At 40.0% G+C, this 18596-nt stretch overlaps 1 long non-coding RNA gene across 1 annotated transcript; it reads right to left on the bottom strand.

Moving 5' to 3' along the window:
* Window positions 1–7121: 7121 nt before the first annotated feature.
* Window positions 7122–16673, bottom strand: LOC125920312 (uncharacterized). Its single transcript, XR_007457015.1, has 2 exons — window positions 16524–16673; window positions 7122–7294 (listed from the first exon to the last, which is right to left on the bottom strand). It is a non-coding gene; the product is annotated as an uncharacterized LOC125920312 (long non-coding RNA).
* Between the last annotated feature and the right edge of the window lie 1923 nt (window positions 16674–18596).

Below are 18596 nucleotides of genomic sequence, written 5' to 3'. Positions count from 1 at the left end.
TATATATACACAAAAAAAATATATATATATATATATATATATATATATATAGGGGTTTTTTTTACAAAAATAAAATTATTTTATATGCTTAGTAATTTATCATGGACATCTTCAAGTTAGTGCCTTTCTCTCATTCTTTATAAGAGTTGCATATATTTTATGATATAGATATACATTATCTATTCAACATTTTTTCTGTTAGCATCTATGCCTTTTATTTCCAGTTATTTCCTGTTAAAGATAATGCTTCATAATGTGAGCACCAATAAATAAATTATGACGTAGGCAGATAACGGAACGAACCAGATGTAACAACATGTTTAGATCTTAAAAACAAACTTGAGTAAAAAAAAAATACAGAGTAAAATTATCTGTTATGTAAATTGTTAATCATATAAAATAAAACTATATATTGATTATCAACGTTTATAGATGTAATAAAACATTGGCAGAAGAAAAGGTAATGCTTCAAAAAATATCTAGCAGACTTATCTTCATGTGCTATTGTTTTTATTTCAGTAAGACAAATTTATAGGGTATGTCACCCAGGACAAAGACAACAAATTTCTGTTCCTTTTTCATATGACATGGTTCAGGGTGAATTCACTATTCTGTTTACCAGCTTTTAATGTTTCAGCTTGTCTAATTATATAAATCCTATTTGGAAAAGGTAGAGACATAAGAAAAATAAAAGTAACTTAAAGTTCTTCTTTAAGTGTAGCACTCAAACTGAAACACAAAATTCCTAGGCAAGCTTAAACAGGACATATTTAAGCTGACAATTCACTTTCTTTGTTCTCAAGCCCATCCTCTAGGGATGGCAAAGAATTGTGTTCACTTTGAGGGCATCAATCTTAATAGTTTGATCCTGACTCTTGCAATAATAAATATTCCAAAAGGGATCTGAGAAAATACTTTCTTTTTTAAAATTTTTTTTAATTGTTATTTATTTTTGAGAGAGAGAGCATGAGCAGGGGAAGGGCAGAGAGAGAGGGAGACACAGAATCCAAAGCAGGCTTCAGGCTCTGAGCTGTCAGCACAAGAGGTCAATGCGGGGCTTGAACCCATGAACCACGAGATCATGACTTGAGCCCAAGTCGGCCACCTAACAACTGACCCACCCAGGCGCCCCAAAAATATTTTCTTAACAGTCCAAATAGAAAGCTTGAACAGTTTATCCACCCCATAGTGATACAGAATAAAACAATCAGGACTAGGCACGTCTGTGCCCTTGAATTTTAGGTTTAAGGGCTAATCCAATTTTTATACAGTATAGATATCAAGAAGACAAATGTGGAGTGCAGGAGACAGTGAGTGAGTATGCAGACACACGATCCGGCCCCACCTCCACGTTCAACACTGTTTCATTGAAGATGTCGGTCTATCTGTGCATCAATGTGCTTCCAGAGCCCATCAGGTCGAGGGCTGGTGGCCTGGCATGTGGCCACTCTGGGAAAGAGTGTTGGACACAGTTTGCAGCTGTGGCGCCTGCCCTGATCTACGCTCTCCACCTGCAACTTCAGGAAGCCTGCCTGTCTCCTGTCGCTCTTGAGTGGCACTGCTCTCCCTCTCTCCCACAACCTTTGCCAGCCAATTTGGCAGGGCGATGGTGGCAAAGTAAAACAGGCGCCCTCCTGTCCTTCAGCAAAATGGAGCAGAGGAGCTCTCCACAGAGTTAGTTTTTTTCCTTTTTCCTTTCTGTCTCTCCTTTCTCTCTTTCTCTCTTTTCTTTCTTTCTTTCTTTCTTTCTTTCTTTCTTTCTTTCTTTTCCTTCCTTCTCCCTTCCTTCCTCCCTTCCTTCCTTCCTTCTCTTTTGCTCTTTCACTCTTTCTTTCTTTCTTTCAATAGATAGATAGATATAGTTTGAGATATAGTTAACACAAACATAGTTTAAGTTTAAAGTATACAACCCATTGATTTGCTGTATTTATATATTGCAATATGATTACCACTGTAGCTTAGCTAACACCTCCATAGTCACATAATTAACAGGATTTCCTTCTTTCTCATAGCTAAATAATATTTCATTGTATGTATACATACCACATCTTCTTTATTCATTCATCCACTGATGGACTCTTAGGTTGTTTCCATATCTTGGCTATTGTGAATAATGCTACAATAAACATGGGGGTGCAATATATTGTTTTCATTCCCTTTGGATATATACTTATAATGGGATTGCTGGATCATATGGTAGTTCTCTTTTTAATTTTTTTGAGGATCTCCATATTGTTTTCCATAATGGCTGAACCAATTTATGTTCACACCAACAGTGCTCAGGAGTTCCCTTTCCTCCATATCTTTGTTATTCTTGTCTTCTTGATAATAGCCATTCTAACAGATGTGAGGTGATATCTCATTGTGGTTTTGATTTGCATTTCCCTCGTGATTAGTGATGCTGAGCACCTTTTCGTGTACCTCTTGGCCATTTGGATGTCTTCTTTGGACAAATGCCCGTTCAGTTCCTCTGCCCATTTTTAAACACGATTGTTTGTTATTGAGTTTGTTATTGAGTTCTTTGTGTATTTTGGAAATTAACCTCTTGTCAGAAAAATGGTTTGCAAATATTTTTTCTTACTACTTAGGTAGCCTTTTCATTGTGTTGCTTTTTCTTTTGCTGTGCAGGGCTTTTTAGTTTAATGTAGTGACACCTGTTGATTTTTGCTTGTGTTACCTGTGCATTTGATGTCAGAGGGTTTCCTAAATATATATTTTAAAAACCTCTCATCCCATCCACTTGCTAGAAATCCCTCCCTAAGGTAAGTTATCTTACTTTAAATATTACCTAGTTGAAGAGGACATAGACTGAAGTCGCTCTAAACTCTTGCTGAGAGAAAACAAGGTACGGGGCACAGGGGGACAAGGAGCAAATTACTAAGCCGAATATTCATTATATCCCGCAAGTTCTGGAGAGGGAATCTTTACATCTCCCTGTCCTTGTCTGCTATCTTTCATATTATTGTAAATAACCAAAATGTGTCAGGTGTTCTTCCTCTTTGTTCCTAAAGCTCACTATGCTTACTACTATTTCAGAATTTATAACATTTCTAAGATTTCAAAATAAAAGCATTAGTGAGGGAATATTCTAACTGATACTAAGTCTCTTTAGGTCTTTAATTCCCTAATACGAAGCCAAATTTATTATATATTCGGGTCATGGGCAGTGTGATTCTGCTTCCAAAGTACATGTAAGTCTTTAGGCACGAGACAGATAATGGTCAAACTATACACATGAACTACCCTACTTCCCCACAAAAGTCAGTAGAATGTCTCACTCTAGTTTGGGAGCCCTGTACATATTCCAAACCTAGAGTTGTAACAGAATGCACACAGATGAGCCTCAGCTACTAGACTATTAGTTTCTAGAATTCAGAGACTGTTTTATTCACCTTTTTATTTTTAGCTGCCAGGACAGTGCCTTGAACATAGTAGACGCTCAACAAGTGTTTGTCAAATACTTGTTCAATGGAAAAATGGAGCAGGGAAGGAAACCAACACTTACTGAGTGCCTGCTACATGCCAAGCTCTGGACTAAGTGCTTTGCAGAAGTTCTCGCATACTTTGGTATTTTTGTTAGTGTTCTGCGTGGTGGGTATCTCCAAGAATAGCACTAGGACCAGCAGAGACCATCAGAAGATACATTTCTGTTCAATATTAGGAGCTTCGTAATGTTCAGAGATGACTAAACATGGAGCCGGCTGTGTCAGGGAGGATGAATTCCCTGTGACTATGCGTAGGCGGAAGATGTTATATAGGGACTCAAGCATCAGGTGGGTTGGGGACTGTCAGCCAGACCAAAGCCCCTCACTCAGATGCCCACAGAGGCCAGGCAAGGAGCATAAATGAGAAAAGAGGCCAAGTGTAAGAAGTTCTTCACTTCTCCCTTTACTCCATGTAAAACAGTTGCAGCGGGGTGCCTGGGTGGCTCGGTCGGTTAAGTGTCTAACTCTTGGTTTCAGCTCAGGTCATGATCTCACGCTTCATGGGTTTGAGCATTGAGCTGTGTGCTGACAGCATGGACCCTGCTTGGGATTCTCTCTCCCTCTCCGTCTTCTCCCCCCACCAAAATAAATTGATTAATTAAAAAAAAAACACAAAAAAAAAACAGTTGCAGCATCATGATGAGCAGTTGCTGACTCTCAACCTCTAAATTGGAGACACAATAGGGAGTAATGGGGTCATATTCCTTCTAATGCACAATTGTTTTTCAGCACCAATAGTTTTCATGCAGGGACATGGATCCTGTTTTGAGAAACCTTTCTATTTTTTCTTTACGTTTATTTATTTTGAGAGAGAAAGAGTGGGTGTGTGCAGGATCTAGTGGGGGATGGGCAGAGAGAGAGAGGGGGAGAGAAAGAGAATCCCCAGCGGGCTCTGCACTGTCAGCGCAGAGCCCGACTTGGGGCTCAAAGTCATGAATCCTGAGGTCATGACCTGAGCCAAAACCAAGAGTCAGATGTTTAACCAACTGAGTCACCCAGGTGCCTCAAGAAATCTTTCCATTTTTAGAGAGAAGCCAGGAATTCTCCTTTTTATATAAAAGCTTCTAATTCTTAAATGTGCTATCAAATTCCATTGGGGAAAGAAATAACACTGTGGGCCACATAACATGTCTACACATTTGGCTTATGGTCACTTTGTTATCTCTGCAACTGGTAATGTTTAAGGTAACTTTAAACCTGAGATTCTTAGAATATTTGCCTTACAGAATGGTTACAATCCAGTGTTTGGCTATAAATGATAAATCCTGACATTGAATGGCAATGTCCTAGGTTCACAAATCTCTAACTTTAACTTTTATGCAAGGGGATGGATTTGTGCTGGCCCTATTTCATTTCACTGACTTTCTGTCATCATCATCATTGCAGTAGAGGCTTATCTGATTATTTTATGTAACTTCATCAACCACAGAGTTGATGGATAGCACAGGGATAGAGAAAGCCAGGTAATCTTATTATGACTTCGAGCACAGGTCTCAGTTCTCATGCAGCACATGAGACTTGAATGAATTAAACCCTTGTCCAAGATGATGCACACATCAGCAGTTATATTTTGACAGCTCCGGTTTTGAATTATCTTTCCAGATGTTCTCTCAGTAATTAGAGAAGCCCCGTTTCTAGTGAAGCTCTTTCGACTGGAGGGTCAAAAATGACTTGAGTAGAAGTTTTTATCCTTCTATAAAGTGACATCTTCCCTTCTTAATCTGCATTGATAGAAGCTGTTTTCTATTATCTGGAATTCAGAAGAAGTGTCTTCTCCTGAGAGAATATACCATGTCTTAGAAGGTTGTAATTGCTGATTTCTACAATGATCAAGATCAACTCTGCTCTAGGCTATAGAAGAAGCCCAGGTCCACCCTTTGTTTTTTCTTTTCTTCCTTGGGTTAGCTTGTTTGTTTGTTTTGCCACTGGCATGATCCTATTTGCCACCCCTAAAATTCTGGTGTTGTCCTAACATAATGGTGTCAAGGAGGCCATTTGGCCAACTAGTAGGGTTGTAGGACTTAGAGTTACCTTCTTTAGAAAAAGGAGACCCTGTACTTCCATATGGAGTATCGTCTTCACCAGGAAACAGGGTTAAGGAGAGGCCTACAGTAAGAAACAAAGGGAAGGGGCGCCTGGGTGGCTCAGTCGGTTGAGCGTCCGGCTTCAGCTCAGGTCATGATCTCACGGTCCGTGAGTTCGAGCCCCGCGTCGGGCTCTGTGCTGACCGCTCAGAGCCTGGAGCCTGTTTCAGATTCTGTGTCTCCCTCTCTCTCTGACCCTCCCCCGTTCATGCTCTGTCTCTCTCTGTCTCAAAAATAAATAAAAAAAAAGAAACAAAGGGAAGTTTCCTGTAGTAGCATGCCTACTATGTATCTCCTTGCTGATATAACATGGCAATCGTCCAAGAGTCTCTAGGCTTCAGGTATGGCAAGTTAGGGCACTGACTTCTAGATTCTGACAGACTCAACTTTCCTTTTGTTCCCCCCAAATGAGGGAGTTGTGGCTGTTTCCTGCACTTGCTGTCTTTGTGTCACCTCACGGTGTCTCTAACACTTGTATACCCAGTTTCTCATAATTACTTGTCTCTGTTGTTGCAATTTCTGTTTTCCTGACTGGACTCTGACAGACACAACTTGCTTTAAGATAAATTCGTTACTTATATTTCTGTCAGAGAATTGTGTTGTCCATAAATACTGAGGATACTTCAAGCTGCCAATTTGACTTTTCTATCTTCAATTGAGGCAAGAAGACTGATGGAAGAAAGCAGTTAAAATCATGAACAAATGTGGATTTTGAGATAATTTACAGATTTCAGTTACTATCCTATTTTCTTTTTGTCATCGTGTGTCAAGTGTTTCTTGTAAATAGCATTAAGGACAGTCTCTTTTTTTCTTGTCTTTTATTATTATTATTGTTATTATTATTTTTTTTTTTTTACTTATTTTTGAGACAAAGACAGACAGAGTGTGAGCAGGGGAGGGGCAGAGAGAGAGGGAGACACAGAATCTGAAGCAGGCTCCAGGCTCTGAGTTGTCAGCACAGAGCCCGACTGGGGGCTCGAACTCACAGACCGTGAGATCATGACCTGAGCCGAAGTCAGACGCTTAACCCACTGAGCCACCCATGTGCCCTAAGGGCAGTCTATTTTTTTTTAAGCTCATTCAGTGTCTGACTTTAATGGGGAATCAGTCCATTCATAATTAGTGTAAAAACGGGTATACTTGATTTTAATTCTTTCAATTTTACTCTGATTTTTAAAAATGAACTTTGCCATTGTTTCCTCTATTCTTTTCCCTATTTCTTGGTTTGGTTATCCCAATTTTTATCCCTATGTCCCTGAATAATCAAATTTAATTATATGGCTAAAGAAAAGTGTTTTGTATGTTTTATTTTTATTTTTTTTTTAATGTTTATTAATTTCTGAGGGGGGGGGTTAAGGGGCAGATAGAGACGGAGAGCAGATAGAGACGGGGGCAGATGATTCAAAGAAGGCTCTACATGGACAGCAGCGAGCCCGATGTGAGGCTTGAACTCACAAACTGTGAGATCATGAGCTGAGCCAAAGTTGGATGCTCAACCGACTAAACCAGCCAGGTGCCCCTTGTATGTTTTTAATTTGAAAAAGACCAGAGATTTAAAATGCCCTTTTTCTAATGATCATGCTTTCATTCACATGGTTTGCCAAGGAATCTTTTAGGGAAACTAGGGCAGCAGAAGAGATTCAGATGTCATCCTGGGTGCTCTGGACTCCACAATGGCGAGATTGCTTTGGCTCTCCATTAGACATTCCAACACACAGGTTTTCTCTAAAATATAAAGAAAAGCAAATCAAAAGAGAAGACCTTGAAATAAAAAAAAGTTCTGCTATGAAAACAGCTTATTAAGGAATTGATGTGAAAGTTGGTGAGTCCCTTTATGCTCTGACAAGCTTTGGTATGCTTTTCCTCTCCCAGAAAAGCACTACTTACACTGGCAAACTCCTGTGAATCCTTTTTCTAAAAAATAATTTTTTCAAGTTTATTTATTTATTTTGAGAGAGTGAGAGAGTGCTAGTAGGACAGGGGCAGAGAGAGAGAGAGAGAGAGAGAGAGAGAGAGAGAGGGAGAATTCATGCAGAGCCCAATTCAGGACTTAAATTCACAAACCACAAGATCATGACCTGAGTTGAAGTTGGATGCTTAACCTACGGAGTCACCCAGGTGCCCCTCCTATGCATCCTTTGAGGTGTGTTCAGAAGGTCTTTTCTGTAAATCTTTCCCTGACCACCCTCTCCAAACCTGCTTCCTTCTTTGTGCCCCCTCCACGCCTTATGCATGCCCCCATTACAGCCCTTATAGCATGGTTTTGCAATTATCATCCTCTGCTCTAAGCTATGTGCTGTTTGAGGGCAGAAACTTCTGTTCATTTAGCTTCGCATCTTCACTAGTTACTGCCAATGCTTAATAAACACTTGTTGAGTAAATGATTAATTGTTTTGCCAACGGTAGTGGTTTATTAACAGCAACATATTTCTGTCATCTTTTATCTTTGCTTTTTTCCTGAAGCAACAGAAAAAAAAAATAACTTCAGAATTAATGTTACCTCTAAGGAACACAAATAGTATTCTCACTAGTCCTATTAACGTGTTCCCCTAATATTTTGGGAATTTAGGTTGAGGCCATCTGAACCCTTGTCTCTCTCTGTTCCTCAACAATCTTTTGGCAGATTCCTGTGTGTGTATCAATGACTAACCATCTGAATTCAATTTGCAACCTTCTTGCTCATGGGGCAAACATTGGCAATTAGCCTAACTGGTAGTCCTACTGGCTAAAATCACATCCAATAAGACTTCCTTAGGACGTATCCAGTTGGATACTTTCTTTTGGAATGCTTAAATGAATGCCCATCCTTTAACTTAAAATGATCTTTTTAATCTCCCCCTCCACAGATTAAGGCCTTTATTTAGCATGACAGCAACTGAATTCCCCAACTCTGCCAGACATGCAACTTGATTATGAGTTCAGTCAATACCTAAAATCAATGCAAAAAAAGTAAAGTCAGAAGGTTCGAAATATAAATCCATTAAGGCCTGACATTTTCTCAAAATTTTAGTGAATAGCACACAGTCACTCTCTGCTCCAGCTGTAAAAATAACACTATGAATGTAAACTAAAATTAGTAACTTGGACCTCCTTTATAAGAAATTCATCATTTTAAAAAATGCAGAGAAACCATTGGGAAGCAATTTCCACAAATCGAAGGACTCCTCATTTAGAGTGAATACAATATACACAATAGAGAGTATACAGTGAACACTACCACCAGACTGGCTCAAACACAAGGTCTAACAGAATTGTTGTCACAAAGCACATTTGAAAGGGATTGCTAGCAATATGAATTCCTCAGGAAGGTTTTCAATCTCTTAAGTATTTATGCAGGCTGAAGACTGAAGGGGGATTCTAAGAGATCTCTGGCCACACTTGGCAGAGTAGAGGTTCATGGAGTCCACCAGGAAAAACAAACAAAACAAAACAAAACAAAACCCTAGAGGCCTCTTGCTTTCGTGCCTTGACAGGCTGACACCGTAAATTACCTGTACAACCTGCAGTTGTCTACTCTGTTAGTAGAAGGAAGAGTTCAGGTAGGTTGGGTCATGTTATTTCCCTCTCCTTCTGGGAAACTGTCAGACTGACTTTCCAGCTCTCCCAGAACTCACATGTAGCCACAGGCCTGAGTGCTGTCAATGGGAAATTCCCAGCAGACACCGTCCAGGTGGCCTAAATTCAACTCAGTTCTGAAACTATTTACCTAGAAAATAGCATCAGCGGGCACCTGGGTGGCTCAGTCGGTTAAGCTTCTGACTCTTGATTTTGGCTTAGGTCATGATGCAGGGAGTCAGGCCCTGTGCTGACAGTGGGGATCCTGCTTAAGATTCTCTCTCTCACTCTTTCTTTGCCCCTCCCCAACTTGTGCGCTCATGCACGCTCTCTCTCTCTCTCAAAATAAATACATAGACTTAAAAAAAAAAAAAAAAGAAAGAAAATAGCGCCAGATCCCACAGGTTAAGGACACTGTTGTACAAGACTCCCCTCCACCCCCTTGAGAAGCCAATTTTAAGTGCAGGTTTGTAACTTGTGCTTCTGACCAAGTGGCTATAAATTGGCGGTTCCTACAACCCCCTGCTTAGGGTCGAGTGATTTGCTACAGCATCTCGCAGAACTCAGGGAAACATTTGCCAGTTTATTATAAAAGGATATACTATAAAACAATACATGTGGGAAAAGGCTCAGAGCTCCCATGCTTTCTAAGCATACCACAATCCTTAAATTCCCATGAGTTCTGGGGCGCCTGGATGGTTCAGTCGATAAGCTTCCGACTTCAGCTCAGGTCATGATCTCATGGTTCCTGAGTTCGAGCCCCACGTCAGCCTCTGTGCTGACAGCTGGGAGCCTGGAGCCTGTTTCAGATTCTGTGTCTCCCTCGGTCTCTGCCCCTCCCCCACTCATGCTCTGTCTCTTTCAAAAATAAATAAACATCTAAACAAACAAATTTCCATGGGGTCATCCACCAGGAAGCTCTCCAAATCTCCTTTTGGTTTTTTATGAAAACTTAATTACATAAGCATGATTGATTAAATCAATGGCCATTGGTGATTAAGCTCAATCTCCAGCCCCTCTCTCCTCCTGGGAAATCAGGGGGTGAGATCAAAAGTTCCAGCCTTCTAAACACCTGGCTGTTTCCCTTGGCAACCAGCCCCCCCCCCCAGGGTGCAATGCGGCTAGTCACCTCATTAACATAACAAAAGACACTTTGTTTCACTCTCAACACTTAGGAAATTCCAGGGGTTTGAAGAGCTCCAGGCCAAGAACAAGGATGAAGACCAAAAATGTATTCTTACTGTAAGTCACAATATCGCAGATTGGATCTAATGAATATTAAAAATAATATTTGCAAAGAGTTTTTAGTCATGTAAATGATTATTGCTAAGGGTAACAGAATATGCCATCTCAAAATATGAATGTAGGCGTTCAGGACATGCTACCTCATAATATGCTGCTTTGGCATTTTGAGTTGTAGACATTTGAAAAAGCAATAAATGCAAGGAGCGCTATCTCTGAACTGCTCGTATCTGCCTCAAGACAGAGCAACAAAAGGAACTCAGTTATAGATCCCTCCCCAGGAGTTTCATCAACCAGGAATCACTGACACCACATCCAAACTTGACCACAAATTATCATATCTCCCATCTATTTTTTTCTAAGAACCCATTCATCTTCCCTAAAAATCACTTACTCTCCCCTATGAGGCCTATACCTTCCTCCCCTCCCCAATTAATATGGTATTTAAGCCTGAACTCTGAGTTACTCATTTTTCCCTGGTCATCTCCCATGCATACATGAGGTATACACGTTAATAAACTTCTTTTATTACAGAGGTCTTTGCTAAGAACTTTGAGGGTAGAGGGAAGATTAATTTCCCTCCCCTACAATTATTAGAAAGATATGTAAAAAGAATAGGATACAAAATTGTTTTTTTTCCAAAACATCTCCAATGCATTTTTGGAAAATAGGAAAAAATATGCCCAAATGTTAACGTCAAAAATTGAAAGACGGGAGTCTGGGTGGCTCAATTGGTTAGGCCTCTGACCTTAGCTCTGCTCATGATCTCATGATTTATGGGTTTGAGCCCCATGTCAGGCTCTGTGCTGACAGCTTGGAGCCTGGAGCCTGTTTCAGATTCTGTGTCTCCCTTTGTCTCTTGCCCCTCCCGTGCTCATGCTCTGTATCTCTCTCTCTCTCAAAAATAAATAAACATTAAAAATTTTTTTAATTGAAAGAATAATTCATTGGAAATCCATATCCCTTCACTTATATCCAACACTACCCATATGTTGGAGGGCCCCCTATTTTCTCCTCTAGCCTTGGCCTTACTCAAGGGATGAGAGGTACTCTGAGCCAAGAGGCATGCCCATCTGGAGCTCATCTCCTGCCACAACCCCTCACTTTTATTCCATGCTTCAGGTGTCCTAGAGCCTGGAATTCCTATTAATTTCATCTTTTTGGGGGTCCATTTTCCTGAGGTTAGACCATCTCCACTGTGCATAGCCCTTGGCCCAATGGTGGCCAAGAAACATCTGTTTCTGAGAGTGGGGAGCTGCATGATATGGATGTGAAGGTGAGGAAAGTAATTTCCCTAAGTTCTTGGATGGACCCCTATAGCCAAAGATAGATTAGTAAGAGAAAAACTAACAGAGAAGTTTATTAATATGTATACCTCTTGTATGGATGGGAGATACCTAGGGAAAGATCAGTAACTTAAAGGTTTAGTTAGAACCTCAGTTCATACAGTATCTTAGCAAAGGAACAACACATTTCTATAGAAGTCACAGACAAAGGAAATAGACTTTGAGTCTCTAAGGGCAGCAAATAATGAACACACAGATATATAGGAAACTAATGGTAGATAAAAGCTGGATAGTAAGGTTTGTTATATAGATTCTTCCAGTACCATTTCCACGCTGATAGGATATAAAGTTATCTCTAGTGATTAACTTTTGTCCTTCTTGATAGAGAGGGGAAGAGAGATATCCTTGAAAATTTATGTCCTTGTTTTGGGCAAATAGAGGGAGGGCAGCAAGCTTTTTTTTTTTTTTTTTTTTAATTTTTTTTTTTTTTTAAATTTTTTTTAACGTTTATTTATTTTTGAGACAGAGAGAGACAGAGCATGAACGGGGGAGGATCAGAGAGAGGGAGACACAGAATCTGAAACAGGCTCCAGGCTCTGAGCTGTCAGCACAGAGCCCGATGCGGGGCTTGAACTCACGGACCGCGAGATCATGACCTGAGCCGAAGTCAGCCGCTTAACCGACTGAGCCACCCAGGCACCCCTAGCAAGCTTTTCTTATATCTGCATCTTCTCAGTTGTCTTCAGCTCCAAATAATCTTCTGCCAAAGGGGCATGTTTTGGGGTTTCACATTCTGCTACCCCACGGGTGGTGCTTGAATTCATGAACTGAGGTGTCCACACAGGTGTGCATAGAGCACCTTATGGTGCAGGATGGACTTAGGAATGGGTGAGAAATGGTTGCAGGCCAGGAGACCAGGGCTGCCTTTCCTTGAATTGCTATGTTTTAACATAAAACTTACAGGCGTTTGTGAATTCTAAATTTGAACTTGGTTTCCAGATCATTATGAAGATGCATTGGTCAAAGTAAAGAATAGAATGTATTTTATTATTTTATGAGTTTGCTTTATAACTTTAAATATTTAGGCATGGTATATGAGTCTCCATTCGTACTTTTGACCCAGACCCTTCAGGGTTAGGAACAGTCTTGCTTAAATATACCAATTATCAACATTTTGTCATATTGGCTTGTTTTATCTGTCTGTCTATCTGTCTATCTATCTATCTATCATCTATCATCTATCTATCTATATCAATGGGCCTTATTTTTTAATGCTGAAGCATTTGAAAGTATGCTGCAGATATCATGGCACTTTCTCTCTGAATACTTTACCATGTGTTTCTTAAGAACAAGGATATTCTCCCATATAACCACAATATATCACACCAAAGAAGTTTAATGTTGATATAATAAAATTATCTAATAAATGTGGCCTATATTCAAATTTTCTCCATTGTCTTAATGCCCTGTCAAAGATTTTTTGTTTTTTTTTTTCTAATCTAGGATCCAATCAAGGATCACTCATAATATTTGCTTTTCATGTTGTATGGTAATGACAAAAAGACCAAGAAAGGCTTTCTCTTAAATGGAGGTCAAATTAGATTGCTCAGCAAAATTGGTGGAAATGTTAAAACACTAACCACATTTTTTGGAAATAGAACACAAAGTCTTCAAGATTTTAAGGGAGTGAAGGGAGAATAAATGCAACAGCCTTTGAGCTTTAATTTCAGTTTTTTCTGAGGCTGTTATTCCTAAATGATATGCACCTGCTTTTTCTTCTGTGGGCTTCTACTGTGATTTTATGTTTGTCCTAAATTTTCAGAGGAATAAATGCAGTGTTAGATGAAGGAACGTTTTCATTATCCTAGAAAGAGAGTGTGTGTGTGAGTGGGGGAGAGGGGCAGAGGGAGAGAGAGAGAGAGAGAGAGAGAGAAGAGAATTTCAAGCAGGCTCCATGCTCAGCCTGGAGCCTGACACAGGGCTTGATCCCATGACCCTGGGATCATGACCTGAGCCGAAATCAAGAGTCAGATGCTCAACTGACTGAGCCATCCAGGTGCCTCTAGATGAAGAAATTTTTAAAGTAAATAAAACCTTAAGCAAGCTGTATTCACATGTTTTTGATAAACAAATTTGCACTTTGCACATTTGCAAATCCTTCAGTGCTAAACACTGATTTTCTCACCCCTTTCTTGGCCAGACTTTTTCTGTGTCCTCATGTACAGCAGGAAGACATTGATGTTTGTGAAAACTCAGCCTTTATGATAACTCACTCGTTTTTGTGGCCATACACTAATGTTATAAGCATCTATCTCATAAGATTTCATTTAAGAATAAAAATGTTCTTAACAAGAAACACATTAAACAGACAAACATTAGGTATTAGAGATCAATACCCCTACATAATCATTTGGGGTGTCCAACACAAGAACACAAGACTCTTGAACACAAGAGTTCATTGGAAAACTGACATTTTAAAAATATTTATGAGTGCAAGAAAATAAGCAAAGAATTAAAAAGGACTTTTCAAACAAAATCTTGTTTCCTTATAGATTATGAACTTCAAATGATTTGCTTCATTTTAAAGGTGTAAATAGTTGAAGATCAGAAAAATAATATTGTCTATGCAGTGTGTTGTGTATATAAATTTTTATTTACTTATTTATTTATTACACAACATTCTACATAGACAAATCTTCATGCATCTAAGTCAATGCTATTGAAAGTGTGATGCATGGGTAGGTGCCAAATAGCACATTATTTGTAACCAGTTTTGAAATAAATTTCGAGTCCCACGATGGAACTGCTCCTTCCCTGGGTGCCACATCAGTGAACTGAAATTTAGATAACTTTCATGTCCCTGTGAATGCTCAGCTTCACCAGAAACAGACTATCCAGGCAGCCAATCCCCAAATGCCCCGCCAATTTAGGACTCCTCCTTATTTCCTTGTTCCTTCTCACCCCAAGCAAAGTTGACTATGTGGCCCCAGCCAATCTGATATTTTCTCTTTCTCTCTTCCTGTTCTTTATTATTTGTCCTGTAAAAGCTTTCAGTCTTTCTCTCTCCCCATTTAACAGTTCTCTGAATGGAGGCTATCTGCTTCATGAGGTGTTATCACCTGGTTTGTCTTCTTTAATCATTTTTTAACAAGTCCATGAGGACACAAGTAATAAATTGAAAGGAAGCATTTAGAAACTTTCAAAGCAGTATGTCAGAGTACCTTTATACATGTTGAATCCAAGAAAAGAAATCCTGGCTTGTATTTTGTATATCTTTTTATTCCATCTTTCTACTTCTTGTTGTTGTTGTTGTTGTATTTTTATATGAGTTCATGATGGATTGGGAAAAGAAAAACTGGTTCTTCACCTCAGATAATTTGAGAAGCACTTCTGAACATGGTATTTGGCAGGAGTGTGAAGTGTGTGTGTGTGTGTGTGTGTGTGTATGTGTGTTTATAGGGTTGAAAGAAAAGAGAGGTGAAGTAGAAAGTCATTAGATCAAATGCAATATCATTTGCAAAAGAGGTTTATATTAAATAATAAAAGACTATATATATTTCCAAATACGATGTAAACAAAGGAGTTCAGAACAAGACTGCTCCTCCTTAACATGCCACTCTCGCAGGAGGATTACTTTGACCTGAAGGCAATCAAGACACAGAAGACTCCTGAGAAGCTTGTAACCTCCCCCTTAAATGCCTAAAAGAAATGTAATTTTTTCATTTGTGGGGGAAATATGCAATTATAAAGGAAATTTACATTGGAAAGGGGGCCTCTACCAAGAAGAGAGCTACTGCCAGAGATAAACCATTTTTACTTAAGAAACTGATCTGCATAACCTTGATTTGCCAAACATTTCCTCCTCTCCCCTTCCTATAAATTGCTTTCCCTCCTCTGAAACCTTTTCCTTAGCTCAGGATGTTTTATAAACCTCAATTGCCTGGTTGCCTTTTGGGTCTCCTGCACATGTACGCAATTAGATTTTTTTTCTCCTGTTAATCTGTTTTATGTCATTTTAATGATTGGACCAGCCACAGAATCTAGAAGGGTACAATAAAAATTCCTCCCCTACACAAATTCATAAACCAAATGGGTTAGGTAATCTTCTATTATTATTTGAAACCATTTTTAGGGAATAAACGAAAGAACAAAAGATGTGCCAGGTCACAGTACTTGAACATTTTTAGTGTTTGTTTCCTCTCTCTCTCTCTCTCTCTCTCTCTCTCTCATTTACTTGCTCTCTCTCCATTTGTTTATCCTTTACAGTGTCCACACTATCCGATAATGGCTTTCTATGTTACCAACGTAGGGGAGAGTAAAATAATTTTCCCTCTACCCTTCTAAGTTCTCAGCTGGAGCCCTATAAAACAAGATTAATAAGAGAAAAACAAACAGAAGTTTATAATGTATACCTACTGGATACAAGGGAAGTATTCAGAAAACTGAGTAACTCTCAGAGGTGATATACCATTCAGGCTTAAATACCATCCTTAGCTAAAGACAAAAGACAGAAGGGTGTGGGGGAAGTCAGTTACGGGGAGATGGGCAGCACAAGTCTGGCAAACAGGAGTAAGATTTGCCATGAAGATTTAAGTCAGGGACTTCTGCATTGATAAGAGTTTCTTGTGGTTTGGTCATCCTTCTCTTCCTGGTACAGTGAGGGAGATACCCTTCCAAATAGAGATTTCTTTATAAATATCAATTTCTCTTACAAAAGGGTAACTTCTACTCCGTTTTCAGAGCTTCTCCTGTGTCTGCTCCTTCTCAAAACACTCCTTATGCCAAAGAGGTATCATTGGGATGGCATATTCTGCCACTAATCAGTGTCAATATCCACATTCCCTTCAGATTTGCCTCAAGATCTCACTCACATTCCTCCAAATGGTCCTTTTTCTCTCACTTGTCTCTGCTCTTCCTTTCTCCACCCTAACAGTTCCTGAAATCCTATTTTCTCTGAATGCTTTCTTTCCATTAACCTCATCCCACACAGATCACTTCATTAGATGATCTCAATGTTTAGATGTATTTTGTATAATTTTGAATTTTATGCAATAGTTTGTAATTGTTCTCAAGCTCTCCTCCTGTTGGCTACCCACTCTATGACATCATCCCTTTGGATTCTAAATTCCTGCAAAATAGGAGTAGCTACTTTGGTTCCAGAGCTGCGCTGCCCAAGCCAGTAGCTATTAAAGTTCAAATAGTTAGGTTTTTTTTTTAAATTAACATTAAATTAAAATAAGTTAACATTAGGTAAAATTAAAAATTTATTTCCTCGGTTTTATTGCCTGGATTTCAAATGTTCATTGCCTACATGTGGTTAGTTGCTATCATATTGGAAACCGGGGTGCCTGGGTGGCTCAGTCGGTTGAGTGTCCGACTTTGGCTCAGGTCATGATCTCCCAGTTTGTGGGTTCGAGCCCCGTGTCAGGCTCTGTGCTGACAGCTCTGAACCTGGATCCTGCTTTGGATTCTCTCTCTCTCTCTCTCTCTCTCTCTCTCTCTCGCTGCTCCTCCCCTGCTCGTGCTCTGTCTCTCAAAAATGAAACTGAACCTTTGAAAATGCTTAAAAGCATAAAGTTGAACAAAAATCAAAATGGCTGCACTAATACTTTAGCCAAACTCAATCTTAAAGTAATCTTGTTCCTCTCTTCTGCAAACCTCCCCTCCTCCCTTCTTAGCCTTTTGTTTCAGGAACCTGGTACCACCCTAAAGACATGATGAACAAAGCTGGCAGCGCCTACACAATTCCTGTCAAAACTGGCTAGATCCTGTATTTCCTTATCTTTAAAAAGTTTTTAAATGTTTATTCATTTTTGAGAGAGAGAGTGTGAGTGGGGGAGGAGCAGAGAGAGAGGGAGAAACAGAATCCGAAGCAGGCTCCAGGCTCTGAGCTGTCGGCACAGAACCCGACATGGGACTTGAACTCACGAATTGTGAGTGAGATCATGACCTGAGCTGAAGTTGGGTGCTCAACCAACTGAGCCACCCGGGCGCCCCTAGATCCTGTATTTCCTTACAAAACCTCCCATCCCTTTCCTCCCGGCAGGCTTGCAGTTTCTGAAGGCCTTAGCCCACTACACCCTCCTTTGCCCGCAAAGCAATAAAGCTATTGTTCCTCTTTATCCCACATTCTGTTTTCACATTATATTTTGTCTCCATGATTTTCAATAACACGTTTAGAATATTTTCATCATTGCAGAAAGTTCTACTTTCTGCAGAGAATTCTACTTTCAGGAATTCTCTCGTATTTCGCATAACACCTATCATAGCTCACTGTTTACAGAAGATAGTCAAGGAGGAGTTAAGATGGCAGAATAGTAGGGGGACCCTATGCTTTCCTTGTCCCTTGAACACAGCTAGATAAATATCAAATCATCCTGAACACCCAAGAAATTAATATGAGGACTGAAAGAACAAGTTGCACACCTAGAGGGAGAAAAGTGGCTACATCATGGAAGGGAGATACTACGGAGAGTTGATTTGAGGGAGAGAAAAGAATTGAGGGTGCTGCGGGGTGGGGGGGCTGATCAGGGAAAGAGGAAAGAGGGAGAAAGGGAGAGAGACAAAGACAAAAGGCAGCATGCAGGAGATTGCACAAGAAAAACTCTTCCCCAAAACCACTGACTGGGAAAAGGAGAGGAACTGATTGTGGCAAGTTTTTACAAGCAGGGGAGCTCGAAGTCTGAAGTTTTAGAAGTCATACCATCACCAGGGTCATGCCTGTGGGCTTAGCGGTGTTCTGGTGGGGAAGGAGAGCAGAGGCCCTGGAATGGACAGCATGGTCTGAGGATCTCCTGGGTCTCACCGGGAGAAACAGTTCCCCTTCTTGGAATGCATTTGGGAGAGATGGCACTACCTTTCAGGGGACAGAAGAGACAGGGGGTCACTGAGCGGCCTGTTAATTAGCATAGCAGTAGGGGCACCTGCTGAGAGGGCAGCTAACC

The sequence above is a fragment of the Panthera uncia genome, chromosome B4 (assembly GCF_023721935.1).
Source record: "Panthera uncia isolate 11264 chromosome B4, Puncia_PCG_1.0, whole genome shotgun sequence".
Taxonomy (NCBI): Eukaryota; Metazoa; Chordata; class Mammalia; order Carnivora; family Felidae; genus Panthera; species Panthera uncia.
The sequence above is the reverse complement of the archived record's forward strand: the minus strand, read 5'-3'. Positions and strand labels throughout refer to the sequence as shown.